Here is a 12878-nt window from a genome sequence, read left to right as displayed (position 1 = left end):
TGACAGCACAGGGTCTGGGCTCAGGGAAGAGCCATGATCCCCACATGTCCCTGCCCGCAGAAGTGGTACCCAATGCAGGGACATGTGGGGAGCAGATTGTGGCTCTACCCTGGGCCCTAAACCTACATTGTCACCACCCTGCAATCCCAGCCCTACCTGTCTGTCCTGCTCCTGGACCTTGTACCCCACTCCTCCTGCAGCCCCATCCCATCCAGCCAGCCAAGCACATCCTGCCCATGGGGGTCCTGGGCCAGTCTCCATGGTGACCTCAGCCACTGCATCCAGCAGCCCTGGTGGTGGGTGCAGGGCAGATGAACCAGGGTGCCTGGGCAGCAGGGCCAGGGCTGGCAGCGACACTTGGAGCAGCAGCCAAAAGGAGCCACCAGGGCTGCTAGGAAGCTGCATCTGACTGCCACACCACCCCAGCCCCACTGCATACTCGGGGTGGTGGGACCAGCTGCACCAACCACAGCCCAGGCTGTCCTCTGTGCCTGGGCCAGGCAGGGCCAAGGGACCTGCCACAGGCTGGATAAAATCCCTAGGCAGGTCGGATCCGGCCCAGGGCCATATTTTGCCCATTCCTGACATAAAGGATGACAACCTCTATGACAACTAATGCTGCCATCAGTTATTTGCTGACCTCAAATGATGGTTGTCTGTGCAGTGTTCTGACTTTGCTGATGCCAACAGTGGTGCCAATAGGTTGTCACATGGTAAAATTTCTGTTATTTCAGTTTTGTTTTGTTTTTTTAAACCCAAAGGACCTATGCACACACATGGCTGTGTTAAACAATTGTGATTATGTACGGAATGAACCAGAGACCCACAGAAAAGAAGATAGTCTGTAATTATGTAATTTAGACAGCTCCATAATGCATGTGCTTAAGGGGACATTACTTAACTTCTAAAGACTTGTCTTTGCAACTTCAGTAATGACCCCATAGGGCGCATCTACATATTGCCCTACAGTGACATAGCGACGTGCTATGTCATTGTACAGCGCGCTATGGCAACATAACTATCAGGTGGGTCTACACGTGATCACCAGCTACGTCATAGTAGTGGTGCGCTCCCCCGGGATAATGCGCCACTACAGCACCGTAGTGGCAAAATCTAACCATGCACCGCATGCACAACACAGTAACCACCCATACTGCACTTCCAAAAGGAAGTACTAAAGCACAGCAACGTGTAGACTTGCCCATCATGTAGCTAATTTACAAGTCATACATAATAAAGGATGACAGACAGGAGTGCTAGTGAGGGGCTGTGTTTTGATTTTCCAGCCCCAGTCACATGGCATATGTCATGCTTTGGCTGCACCCGGTTATTTGATTTTGCTATGCTTTGCAATCTTCCATGGGCTGGTGGGCTAGGGGTAAAAGCCTGACGTGAGACAATTTTAAACCTGGGAATGTTCTTGCAATGGAGACAAGTGTTATGTAATTTTAAAATGAAACAGAAATCGCTGATTACTTCTCTGGTCTATGGTATGCAGCAGGTCAGACCCAATGGTAAGAATAGTCCCTTCTGGCCTCACAAGCTATGGATAATAATAGAATAGAAAAACAGGAGTATCATCTCTCTTTTCCTCCTCTCATGCATAGTTTTAGACCAGCACACCCTTCATCACTAGTCCATGATAACCAAAGCGCCACCCTCAGAAACAGGTCTGACAGAAACTGATCTAAAGAAAGCTAAAAATAAATAATGTAGCAAAAGGAGTGCACCTGTGGAAAGACTCTGTGAAGCCTACAACATGCCCATCCTTACTGCCAGGAGCTTTAGCCCTGAAGCATCCTCCTCTGCTTCTCTAGTGGAATTCTTTCGAAAGCTGCTTTCTCAGTCGTGTAAGAAAAGTGACCTTTCCACATTCCAGCCTGAAGGTCTCCTCCCTGCCAGAATGGGCAGCTGTGCAACATGGAAACCCAAATAATGGATCCATGCCTTAGAAAAAAGAGATGAGAAGGACAGCTTCAGTGTAATTTAATCATTTGAGTGTCCCTCATGCTCCCCTGTGTTACCTCCCCAGTGGGACACTCATGGCAATGGTTTGTAAATAAGGGTCCACCCAGAATGAGTTGGGGAAGCTGAGGGACTGACCTGGGAATCGCCATATCCAACTACTGGATGAAGCCCAGAACAAATAGCCAGAAGTTACAAAGCAGAATTGAATAACATGGACTGACATTATTGCCTTCGCCAAAGCCAGCAGATAAACTCCTGTTGTGTTAAATAGGCCCATGATTTCTCTGCACTCTGGCATCTCATCTCTACTAGTGATTGGCTACAGGAGCAGACTGAAGGGCTAGTTTGGGAACAGCTTGTAAGCATGGGAGCCTTGGAGCTGTCTCTCCTGTTCCACTAGCACTTCGGCCAAAGCCTACTGGACTCTCCCAACTGTGCTAGTGAAGCTGATGGCATGTACACACTTTGCATTGGCTGGCCACAGCCAAAACTCTGCTTCCCCCTTAATTTTCCTTCTGCTGACACTTTTCAAGAGCTCCACTTGCACTGCTCGGTCAACAAAAACTATCTAGCAACCAGCTGTCCTCACTCCCTACTCAACTGCAGCCCCTCAGCATGACCCCCTACCCTCACAATTGCAGCCTACTGAAGTTTGCTGAAGTCATGTTTAGGAGAGAAGGGAAAGCAGAAAAGAGAAAATGTCATCTGCCACTGGTCACCCACCCCCCTGTGCTTCTCAAAGCATGGGTGCAAACACTCCACCCCTGCTTGCCCATTACAAGTGTGATGATTATGTGGTTGTATTGTTTGTTTGGCTGTTATATGTTGACAGTGTTTCTTTGGATGGTTTCTGTTCCTTTCTTTGAAAGGATTAACGGCTGGATTGCAGAGGGCCTGGGTAGGGCCTGGCTAATTGCACTCTGCTCTCTCAATGGCTCTGGAAGGATCCCTTTCCTGAGAACTCTGGTTCTTTCTCAAAGTTGGTGTGTGGGGGAGAAGGAGATGTAAGCCAGGGAGCTGGAGTGTGCATGTGCCTGTGTGAGAGAGGGTGGAGCAGAGGCAAACCACTGAGGGCACTAGAGAAGCTGAGACCTCTGAGGACAAGGAGCCGTTTGCTGCAGAAGCAGTGATGATTCCTGCTTGCCACTGAAATCAGCTGCAGACTGTGAAGTTAGCCCTAGCCAGTGGTGAGAGTGAAGTGTGCTAGGAGATATGGGCACGAGAGACTACTCGAGACACTGACTGCCCAGTTGTTACTGCAGTCATTTAGCACTTGCATACGCAAGTGCTAAATGACTGGACAGTAACCAGACTGGGCAGAGTCCTGTCTGACCCGCAGCTCAATTTTTGAGGGTCAGTCTGATAACTGACAACCCCTCAGGCCTTTGCAATAAATACATCACCCAAATAAGGAGTTGGGTTTTGGATGGGATTATCAGCAAAATCCATTTTGGGTCACCTGAAAGCACATGTCACTATCTCTGGCAGATTCTTGTGAAGAAGCCTGGGCATGGCATTTCCTGACCTGAAGCTTGGTTTTTACATGCCAGCCTGCCAACAGCCAGCCCCAAGACCTGTGTGCTAACTACATTGTTATGAATAAGGAGCTGCTTTTAGGCTGGGATTGTGGGGCAAAACCCACTTTGGATCACCCCAAAACACACATAGCCACCACCAAGGGCCTCTCCTGAAGAAGCCTGAGCAAGTCCCTGCCTGACCAAAGCTCAGTTTTAGCATGCCAGCCTGCCAGTTGACGCCTACCCTATAAGGCCTGTACATAGCTGGTCTGCCAGGCACTAGATGGCAGGAAGAATGTCAGTGTGCAGATATAGGGGTTTTAGACCAGTTTTTCAAATTTACCTCAAGTCCCGGCTCAGAAACTTGGTAAAGTAAATTTGAACTGGGCATTCTAATGTGAACAGACCTGCCCACTCACAAGCAAATGTTAAATTAAAACAGGTTTATTACAAGGGGAAAGGGAAGCGAGGGTACCCCCGAAGCAAAACCTTAACTTTAACCTTTAACTGTAGCTCAACTTTGATCACAGTCATAGTCAGCAGCAAACTAACCCAGGGAGCTACCACCTAGCCTAGTCACTTGTAAAGGGACACTCACCCAGGGCTGCCATCCAGGTGCTCTACTACCTACACCAGCTTAGTAGTAAGTGCTGGGTAGGGAGGCCCACCCCAGGAACCCTGGTGCTCCCCACTGCCAGGGGGTGCTGCCGGTCTCCTGGATCTCTACCACCTATGCCAGCCAAAGTAGCAAGGGCTGGATTGGGAGGTCCGCACAGGAGTTACCACCACTCTGATGCTGTAGAGCGGTGCTAGGGTGTGGTGCTAGGGAGCACTGCTGTGGATGCCACTTCCAGGGATCTGCAGTGCTCCACTGGGGGTCTCCATCACTCCTCCATCCTGCCAGTGGTTTCTGCTGGTCCTCTCCAGGTTGCCATGGAGCCCCAGATCTTTCAGGTCCTGCTCTATATCAGTGCCAGGCTCTGGGATTTTTTTCAGCTGTTTTTACTATAGTGAATCACCTGGACCCTCTACAAGAGCACTGTGCTCAGAAGCACTTTTAATCTGGGGGGTCAACTGAAAGATGCCCAGGGAGCAACTCCTCTCTGGAATCTCTCCCCTTTGCCCATGCTTGTGCTTTGCACCAAAACTGAGGGCCACCCCACTGCAGACATGGGTTACAGTGGAACTGACCTTTTGGTCACCTTTGTATAACTTGGCATCAACAACAGACTTTACAGATTGAAAAGGAAGGCTGGTCAACAAAATCTCATCTGGCTTTTAACCTGCCTCTCACCTTACGCTCTCTCACCTGCTTTTTACAATTGTGTAATTTAACGTCAACAGATATAACCCAAGACTACAAACAGGGAAAACAGGCTTGCAAAATACCTACTGCATACAAATGAGGGTATGAAGATAAGGAATATACAAAGTTTCCATTATGGAACATAACTTTAGTCAAACATGCAGAACATAATCAGGGATACACATATATAGAAACATGAATATTTTGAATACATATCACTATGAACATGGAACCTACTTGAATGTCTGGGGACACGATTATATTTATGGACTTCTTGGTTTAGGTTTAAACCATGCTGGGTGTATCTACACATGCAATCAGTGTGATGCAATAAACTCCGTCACAGTTTGAGCCAGAGTCAGCTTCTCCTGAGCGCAGTGTTTACCCAGAACCACAGCATGTTGAGCTGGGGCAGAGCAGCCCTATGCTGGCAGGGGGTCCAAGAGGTCAGCCCCGTGCTCTGGGTGGTGGTGTTGGGCAGCGAAGGGGCTGGCTGGGGCCCAATGGTGCTATAGGGCAGGGCTAGGCAGCAGGCAGCCCCCACACTGTAGCACCCTTGTGCCCCAGCCAGCTCCTGTCACACTCTACATGTATTTGATCACACCTAAGTACTCTGCCATAAGATAGTACTGTCCCCAACAATACTATCTAATAGGGCTTTGCGAGGCTTCGGACTGTGCTTCAGATCCGGAGAAGTTTCGGACGCTTTGGCATCCAAAGCAGCATGTCCGGATCAAAGCGTTGGCCTTGTTAGGCTTTCCAAAGCAGTTTGGAGCTTCCAGACTGCTTTGGGAAATCTTCGGAGCTGCCTCGGAGATCCGGCCATAGGGTATAATGGGGAATCAATGAAATATCTATAACTTTGTTGGTTTTTGTCTGATTTGGATGAAATTTGCAGGGATGGTAGCCTCTGCTTATACCATGACGTGTGCCATGTTTCATGAAGTTCAGTGCAGGGGTTTGGGGGGAACTGCACCCCAAATTCTTGAAAGCAAAACTCATGTCATGTATGTGTTACAACACAGGGGGTAAAAACTGCAGGGAGAGTGGCCCCTGGTGAGCCCACAAAGCCTGCCAAGTTTCAAGAAGATTGGTGCAGGGGTTTGGGAGGAACTGTACCTCAAGCTGCTGACAGGCAAAACTCATAACATGGGTGACTGTTGCGGTGCAGGGGGGTGAAAGCGGCGGGGTGGGTGCCCACTGCTGCAGCCACAAAGCCTGCCAGCTGTCAAGGAGATCAGTGCAGGGGTTTTGGCTCCTGGATCCCTGCACGCCTAGCTGCTGACAGGCAAAACTCATGACATGGGTGCTTGTGCAACTGATTGTGTCTGTCTTGGGGGGAATTACTGCAGGCCTGGCTGCTAAGCTACCATGTTACCAGTTACCAATCAATCATGATTCACTCAGGGACCAGCTCAATACACAGTTGCTAAATAATGTAACCAGTTATTTAGCAACCATTAACACTTACAAAACCACAGACTAAGGAGAGGAAATAATCAATATAGACAATCAACTGCCCCAAGACAGACAGTCCGATAGATGCACAAGCACCCATATCTTGAGTTTTGCCTGTCAGCAGCTAGAGGTGCAGGGCCCCAGAACCCCTGCACCGATCTCTTTGACAGCTGGCAGGCTTTGTGGCCGCAGCAGGGGCTACCATCCCTGCAGCTTTCATCCTGCTGCGCTTTAACACACAGTGTCACCCATGTCACGAGTTTTGCTTGTCCGCAGCTTGAGGTGAAGTTCCCCCCAAATCCCTGCACTTATCTCCTTGAAACTTAGCAGGCTTCATGGCCTGAGCAGGGGTCACCACCCCTGCAGTTTTCAGCCCACTGTGACCTAACACACACAGGGTCATCTATGTCACGAGTTTTGCCTGTCAGCAGCTTGAGGTGCAGTTCCCGCCAAACTCCTCCACCAATCTTCTTGAAACTTGGCATGCTTTTTGGCCTCAGCAGGGGCCACTACCCCTGCAGTTTTCACCCCTCCCCCCCATGTTATAACACGTAGAAGTGATATGAGTTTTGCTTTCAAGAATTTGGGGTGCAGTTCCTCCCAAACCCCTGCACTGATCCTCTTGAAACTTGGCAGGCTTCATTATGTTGGCAGGGGCTACTACCCCTGCAAGTTTCATCCAAATAAGATAAAAAATAACAAAGTTATAGATATTTCATTGATTCCCCATTATACCCTATGGCCGGACCTCCGAGGCAGCTCCAAAGCTTCGGAGCTGCTTCAGCCAGATCAAAGCAGGAACCTGGTCCAGAGCTCCAGATCGGATGCCTAGCATCCAAAGCGGCCAGATCCGAAGCTAAATCGAATAGCTGCCTACTCACACAGGCCTACTATCTTACAGCAGAGTTAATTAATCTACCGTGCTGTAATACCGGTGCACATGTAGACTGTGATGCTTTACTGTGGAACTAAATAGTTTATTCCGCAGTAAAGCACATGTGCAAATGCACCCATTAAAAATGACACTATAGTTTTTGTTATTAAACATACAACAGTCTTCTCAGACAGAAATATACACCAATATGAGGAGTTTTGGATAAGCACCTGTCATGTCTTTTCATTATGAATGTGTGAAGTTATTCATTTAGAATTATTTTTTCTACTTTGTGCCTGTTATTATTTTTTACTTATATGTTATTTATTAAGGTAAAATACAGCACATTTATTTAATTTGCTTTCCAACAGGAAAGACCACATTAAAATTTTTTCTTTCCTTCGTTTTTTTTCGTGGAAACATATGGCTTTTTATATAAACCCATGCTGATTTTTCCAAACATAACTTATTATTGTATTTACTTGAATACAAGATGAGTTTTTTTCCTTCATCCAACATAGGGAAAAACTTGCCTCATCTTGGATCTGAGTACCAGCACCAGCACTCTGTCTTCAGATAGGTCCAGGATCAGGTAGTGGTATAGGGATCAGGTAGGGGATGGGGCAGCAGCCTGCATAAGAATCACACAGGAAGATGGGGTGAGGATTGGGCAGCAGCATGTGCTCATGATTAGGCAAGAGATCAGGAAGCAGCATGTATTTGGGGACTGGGTAACAGCACACATGGGAAGACTGGGAAGCAGCAGGGGTCATGGTGTGGAGCAGCAGCGCACATGGGGGACAGGGCAGCAGCATGCATTGGGACTGGAAGGCAGCAGATGCTGGAGATTGGGCAGAAGCCAAGATGGACATGTTGGGGACCAGGCAGCAGTGCAGGCTTGGAATCAGGTGAGGGGACAGGTGAATGGGGAGCCAGTGGTGGGTTGTGGATCAGGGGACAGGTGGCAGGGGCTCAGGCATGGGGGAAAGTGTCAGGAGAGCAAGGCACAGGGGTCAGGCTGCCTGCCTCCTCCCCTCCATGATTGAGGGCAGATTTAAGACAACCCTCCAATAATTAGATTCTACACATGGGAAAGTTACAGCAACTTATGGAATTATGATATGTTATCATTTTCCATGTATGGAATCTACTTATTTGGGGTGGTCAAGCGATATCCAAATCCATCTCGGATTCGGGTACATATGGTATTAATTGCAAAAATAAATTATCATTATCAATGCATATTCCATTCAAAATCATAATGTAGAAAATAGATGAGAACAGATGAGAACTGAAAATCACAGTATTAGCACCAGTAATAATAGCAGTAGGCATCTGTCTGTCTTGTGAGACTATAGAATCACGCCAAGTGAGATATCATCTCACTGAATGTAATCCTCACTTGAAAGATAAAATGAAGCTGGAGTAACCTCTCTAGGGTGCAAAAGGCTGGGCAGCTTATATGGAGACACTGAGCTGCCCACACACTAGTGTCCCCCTCTCAGCCTTGCTGATTTAGTCCAAAGGAAGGACAAGATCCTGTATATTTGGAACCAGCTTGACTGCAGGAGCTGCCAAAGCAAAGGAGATCATCCATTTGTCTGTCAGGGCTCCACTACTAGACTAGCTGCCAACCAGAGTTAAAGGGTGTTTTTACATGTGATCTGAGGAGGGCAGTGTCTCACGTATCAGCATCCCCATGCTTCAGAATGGTGGTGGGGGTGCTTTAACTAAAGCTCATCTGATGACCTTTAGTTAAAGCACCCCTGCTGCTGTTTTGAAGTGCAGGGATGCTGATACATGAGACGCAGGGGCTAATTAGCACGCTCCGGCAGACCCAATTATTCGAGTCTGTTCCAATGTGCTGCAATTGGAGCAGCCTCCCTGCATATCTACAGGCACCCAAAGAGCCCAGTCTACCCTATCATGGAGTGGACTTCAGTTCCATAATTTTTACCCTGGCAGGGGTAAGACTACAACCCCTCTCTAAGTTGTTTTTCTGCACAAAGCTAGTGGCACCCTAGAGTTTGCTAGATTATTTAAATGCCTCCCAGCACTCAGGGATAATTGTCACAGGTATTTACTTCTACTCTAAATTATGCTGGCAGATGAACCTGATCTGACCTGCTTTAGCACCAGTACGTTGTTCTTAATTCCCTGAGAGTGCGTCTTCAGTATGTATTTAATTATCTGTGTGTGTCTTAGCTGATGTCCTTATTGTTTCTGAGACATTAGTACAGCAACAACATGACTTGGTATGCTTTCCTTCCTAAGAGCTTTGGAGAACTCTTCTTCAGTTGCTGGTGTATCTCCACATTCTACCTTTTTAATTCTAAAATTCCATAAGAGTAATGTCAGCTCTCAGTCTCTCCAAGCTTGTGGAAGCATACAAAATGGTTGCCAGTACTATACATTACCCCAACTACTTTGTACGTGCAATGAGAAAACCTTTGTTTTAGTGAACTCTGATAAACTTGCAAATATGTGTGATGTTCTCTGTTGAATTAATCAGGATTGGTGACATGTTTTAACTAGCAACATTCCATTTACATAAATACAAAAGACCTAAATACAGGATACAAGAAAGGGATTTGGGGGGCAAGGGAACATGGTTTTACCATCTCTGAAAAGCCAGTGATTGGTATATGAGAAAGTATGGTCCAGTAATTTGATATAGAGCTAGTTATGCATATAATTTTATTTCAATATACTTAATATCATCATGGCTACAACATAATTCCCATACTACCAAATCACTGAAAAGGCTTCTTTGGGAGAGTCCTCCAGTGATGGACAGGTGTAGTTTGGGGTGACCAGAAAAAGATTTTGTCTTGAAATCCCAGTGTGGCAAGACACCTTTGGTGCCTGCCATTTTAAGGGCTAAAACAAACAGCAGAGCAGCCTGAAGGTGGCTGCATTCCTAATCAGGAGTCATATGGCCAGCAGGAGACCACCTGATTGGGAAGAGGGCACAGCTGCTAGTAATAAGAGCAGACCCCAAGCAGTGGAGCCAGCAGCTTGCTGCAAACAGCTGGAGGGGGAACATCTCCTGGGTGGAGCTGCTGCTCACATAACATCTTCGGAGGTACAGGGCAGAAACTATGGGGATGGAGGAAGTTCCTGGTCCTGGGGCATAACTGAAAACTACACTCTGCTAGGGTAGGATGGAGTTGTGGAACTGCTTGTTGTAGGGTGGTTCCCAGGAAATACCACGCCAGTTGCCTCCCTAGTGAAAGGCGAGTATGGGGCGCCTTATAGCCCCAGACCCCACAACCTGCTGAGTAACTCTGCAGCAAAGACAGGTTAAGGGTCCAGACACGTCTACAGAAACCTGAGCCCCATGGGGTGTAACATCCCATGGCCCCAATGAAGGGGGACCGAGTAGTGGCCCCAGCAAGGGGGCGGAATAGTGACCCCAGAAAGGGGGCGGTATAGTGACCCTAGTGAGTGGGCATAAAGTGCATAGGCTGTGCAGAGTAGGGTTTCAGGGGTGGCCTGAAGGGCTGCACATGAGGGTGCAGAGTAGGGTCTGCATAGGCGGGCCTGAAGGGCTGCATAGGGGCACACGTAGTAGGTTCTGTGTGTCCTGAATGACTGCACACAGGCCAGCCCTAAGAGTTCAATAATATAAGTGAAGGCCCTAGTGAAAGGGGCATAAGTTGGAGGAACTAATGAGAGGGGAGGAGGCCCAGGCACAAAGTAAGCCTGAGATAGAGTGTATATTTTGGATGCCATCTGCAAAGCATGGGACATGGTAGAAGGGGAGGTTCAGAGCTATGTATAATGCCCTTGGCATCAGGGCATCAAATGGGCAGTCTCCCACATTATGACATCTTCTTTTATGTATCAAGGCATGGCAGACGAGACAGGGGGCCTTCCCTATACAGGTGGGCAGGCCAATCTGGTGAGCAGCCTCGTGACTTCCCCCTGTCACACCCAGCCCAACCTCAGCCCTTTATTCAGTGCTGATTCCATAGCACACAAGATTGCAGGGCTGTAAGTTAGCTCGCTGGCATGCAAAAACCAAACTTCAGTTCAGGCAACATCCTGTCCAGACATATTCTCCCTTGGTCAGGGAGATGTGTAGTTTGGGGTAACTTGAAGGGGGTTTTGCCCCATAATCCCAGCCCAAAATAAACTCCTTATTCAGCACAATGTACTTAGCACACAGGGTTTGAGGGATGGGTGTTAGATGGCCGACTGGCACTCAAAAATTGAGCATTGGGTTAAGAAAGGACTTAGCCAGGCTTTTCAGGAGAGTCCCTGGGTGGTGGACAGGCGTGTTTTGGGGTGATCTGAGAGGATTTTCACCCAGGATCCCAGTCCAAACACAGTTCTTCAATCAAGACAATGTACATTGCACACAGATCTGGGGAACTGTCAGTAAACAGGCTGGCATGCGAAAACCGAGCTTCATGTCAGTAGCACCCTGCTCAGACATATTCATAAATATCCCCCAGCAGTGGAGATGTCTGTTTTTGATTGACCTGAAAAGGATTTTGCTTCATAATCCCAGACTAATCTCACCTCCTTATTCAAGGCTATGTACTAGATACATGATATTATTTTACATTTTTATTAGCAAATATACTAATAAAATTGTATATTAGTGCTAAATAAAACACATTTCTGATGAAATTATCTCTTTAGCACATCTAATCCATTACTAACAACTTTAATTGTGTAGAGATTGGCTTTGAAGAAGGAACTTGGAAAAAGGAACTCAGAATAAGGAACCAACTTCAGCCTCATGAAAGATCTGTGGTGGAAAACAAGGTGCAGATCCTCACGGTGCTAAGGGGCAAGGGTTTTTGGAATCCTGTTTGGGCCTGTCTGACTGGGAGCTCAGGCCTCCATCTGAAAATTTCCCTGAACATCAGGCAACAGAATAGAAATTCAGTGCACATAAACCAGTTTCAATATGACTGAAACTGGTTTAAGATAAACCTGGTTGAATGTGATATCAGACTTAACTGATTTCGGTCAAACCAGTTTATGAAACTTCTGTCCCAGACCCTTTCCTTGTTCAAGTCCCCCAGCATCCCAGCATGCTTTTCCCCCCAGGCTGGGCTGGGCTGTCTGCTCCAACAGAGAAAGGTTGGGGGGTGAAGTGTGGGGAGAGGAGGCAGGGACTGCCCCTCCCCACAAGCAAACCCCAGCTGGGGCCTGGAGCCAGGGAGGGGGGTTAAACCCTTCCTCCCACAAGTATAGAGCTGCCCTGCCCTGCTAAACTTCCTGCTGGCTGTGACTATGGACTACAAATCCCAGAGACACCTGGAAGCAGGAAGAGGAAGTGATAAGCAACCCTCAAGTGTCCTGCTGCTGTGATTCTGGACTGCAAACCCCAAAGACCTCAGGGGCAGCAGGAAGAGGAAGGGAAAACACAGCCCATGCTGGCTGCCACAGAACCATGCTCTAGCACCCCCTAGCTTCTGGCCTGAGTCACTGCAGATATGTGGCTGCAACAAGTACATCTCTGTTCACTTGTTAGTCAGTTTAATCGCTGCCGTTTAGACTAACCTGCAAAGACTGAATCGGTTCAGCCTCAGGCTTTTTGACTGTCTGTACTTAACCTAGAAGATTGTTTGTTCTTCTTTGTACTGCTGCAACCGAGTGCAGTCTTGTTGTGCTGGAGCACTCTGCATGCATTGGCAATGTGTAGGGTGTGCACACAGGTGCACATACACCCCCTGAGCGTGGCAGTGCACCCCATGTGAAAAGGCACCACCAACACTGCCGGCAGCACCTATGGGCA

This window comes from Alligator sinensis, unplaced genomic scaffold, assembly GCF_000455745.1.
Source record: "Alligator sinensis unplaced genomic scaffold, ASM45574v1 scaffold989_1, whole genome shotgun sequence".
Taxonomy (NCBI): Eukaryota; Metazoa; Chordata; order Crocodylia; family Alligatoridae; genus Alligator; species Alligator sinensis.
The sequence above is the reverse complement of the archived record's forward strand: the minus strand, read 5'-3'. Positions refer to the sequence as shown.